The 2,812-nt window shown below is 36.5% G+C and overlaps 1 protein-coding gene across 7 annotated transcripts in view; it reads left to right on the forward strand.

The window, feature by feature from the left end:
* The window catches only part of LOC106873878 (uncharacterized), a 375,863-nt gene that overhangs the window by 138,841 nt on the left and 234,210 nt on the right, over positions 1-2,812 (forward strand). The gene's annotated exons all lie outside the window — the stretch shown is intronic.

The following is a 2,812-nucleotide window of genomic DNA, read 5'->3' on the forward strand; positions in this document are numbered from 1 at the left end:
TGTGTGTGTGTGTGTGTGTGTGTGTGTGTGTGTATGGTCAATTCAAATAGACAACCAGTTCAAATAAACGAATAAAGTTAACAGACAACTCGACGACATGCAAAAGAGATGCATTTGCTTGATGTCTCAGTAAAAAAGAGAGTATGACGTTTCGAGCATAGCTCTTCGTCGGTATTAAGAAAAGGAAGAAGAAGAAAAGGAAAATAAATCGCTAACAGAACATCTGTAGTTATTTGCCAACATAATGTAGCAGTCCTGACTAGGACGATGTTACTACTTTTTAACCGCAAGAAAACAACTTTTCCAGCTGGTTTATCGACACATGATCTGTGTCCGAGACATATTCTAAGCGAGGGGGCTCACCGCTCTCTTGTAGACGTTGGCAGAACAAGCAGACCAATGGTTTCTGGATTACTTCCCTTCCTCGGTGCTGGAGCCAGCTGTTAGCCGACCTTACTCACAGTATACACATAGGAAGGAGCGCTGAAATATCCCTGAAGCAAATACAAAGGAATCGGTTATTTATGATTTTAGTCAGTATATTCCCCTCTCAGATTCGTACGCATTGCAGCGGCCCTTCGGTGTTTTTTTTTAAAGCCCTGTAAACAACTCGAAACTCGGGCCTCCAAAGAAGCTTTTTGCGATACCCTTAAAGCAGGGAATTCACACCCCCACCCACGTTTGCTTATATATATATATATATATAATACAGAGAATGAGAGAGAGAGGGGAGTGGGTGTGTGTGAGGAGGAAGAGAGAGAGAGAGAGAGAGAGAGAGAGAGAGAGAGAGAGAGAGAGAGAGAGAGAGAGAGCCGGGAGGGCACAGAGTGAGGGGCTCGAAATAGTCAGTCAGCAATCAGGGTGAGGTAGTCCAGAAGAAGAAAGCTCGATTACAAGCACCACCGAATTTATAAGTACTTTAAAAAAGAACAGCGGACAAACATATGCGCATGCTATGTATTTATATGAAAGAAAAGGGGATTTATATTTTACGTGATGTAACCAGGTCTTTTATTTACAGCTGTCTGTAATAGAAAAAATGCTTCTCTCCGATGTTTTTTGGGCTCCTGCGTAATTTCATTTAAGGACTTTGTGTTTAGATGACATTCTGTTCAAGCAATCTGACTGTTTCTTTATGCTTGGTATTTTCTATATATAATGCCTTTTAAGCGCTCCTTCATATTCCTTTTGTTATATTCTGCCATTCTTGTATTTGTATTTCACCATTAACGTGTCGTACGGTTTGCATCCACTCATCTCCACTTTGGTTACTCCACATAGGACTGATTAAGCTCTTCAGTATTTCTTGGTTTATTTGTTCTTGGGTCTCTTCCTAGCTACCGACGAAGTGATTTACCATCTGTTTCAAATTTATTGTTTTACTTGAAAAAAAATGTTGGTTTTTCCAACCATCTTTCACTTTGGACATCGCCTTGTATGTTCCGTTTAAGTTGTTCTATGACTGACGTTATATTTTCCATCTTCTGTAGTTCAAATTTATTCTTCACCTTGTTTCCTTTTGTTAATTTCACAAACACCTCGCTGAGATTCCCTTACATCAATATTTTTTCTGTAAAGGTATCTATTTCTTTCCCAATTCCAGCTAGATTTCTTGTGCTCCGAAATACCGATTTTTGGTTTTTACGTTTCCTTTATAATGTCATGATGGGAAATTTAAATTCCAGTTGTATGGATGAGGCAAAGATCAGTTGATTGAGTCCACCCAAAATAAACTTTGACGTATGGAGAAGTTGTTTACTTGTCGGGGTTCACTTATTTATAAATCCTGTGTTTGTTTCTATTTGCTAAATTTTCATTGCTTTCCCTTCGTTCATGTTTGTGTTGTTTTAGAAAGTTCTGTTAGAATTTCTTCACCAACACCTTTTATACCTTAACTATTTGCTTTTAAAACAGATCATTTTCAAGCATGTTTGCAAACACTTCAACCATCTCCTCGTTGATTTCTGATACCATACGTTTCATATTAAAAAGCACTGGATTTCTTTGGATTTTTGTAAGCAATAGAATAATAACATGGATCTCTCTTCATATATAGAGCTTCCTGAATATCTTTTACTACGCTTCTTTTTTGTGCCTTTAAGAACGGCTTTTCTCAATCTGTACATGAATTGCTAGCTTTTCGGCTTTATAGTTCTTACGAGTGTCCATATTTCATTTATTGCAAATCTTAAAGGAGCATTCATTATAAATTGTTCGTATTTTATTCTTCAATAGTAGAAAGCACACATCTCTTCCGTTACGACTCATCACCATCATATGATTGTGCTCTTCTACAGGATGACAATGCAATTTTCTCTTGAAGTTCCTTTCAATCTTTTGAGTGTCGTGTCAAGTACAGCGATTACTACAGGAATAAATTATTGTCTTGGCCTTCCACATCCTCCGCGGCTCTCTGTCTAGCTCATGATATTTCTCAATTTGCTGAGGGTCTAAGGCATAGATTCCACGTTATTATCATTGTTATTATTATTGTCGTTATTACTATTATTATTATTGTTCAGTAGTTTTATTTTTATAACGTGCTTTCACTTCACTACCGAGCGCAGCTCTGTGTGCCTTGGGTATGTGCTGTGGTTTGCTGTGATGCTCTTATGGTTACTGTATTGAAAGTGTTTTGCGTAGAATGTATGCAGTACCCAGTAGTGCAATTTTCTGTATGTTATATATATTTGTAAGTCCTGGTGTTTTTGTTATGTATTTGTCTGAATATTTTTTTATTATTATTATTATTATTATTATTATTATTATTATTATTATTATTATTATTATTATTATTATTATTATTATTATT

The sequence above is a fragment of the Octopus bimaculoides genome, chromosome 20 (assembly GCF_001194135.2).
Source record: "Octopus bimaculoides isolate UCB-OBI-ISO-001 chromosome 20, ASM119413v2, whole genome shotgun sequence".
Taxonomy (NCBI): domain Eukaryota; kingdom Metazoa; phylum Mollusca; class Cephalopoda; order Octopoda; family Octopodidae; genus Octopus; species Octopus bimaculoides.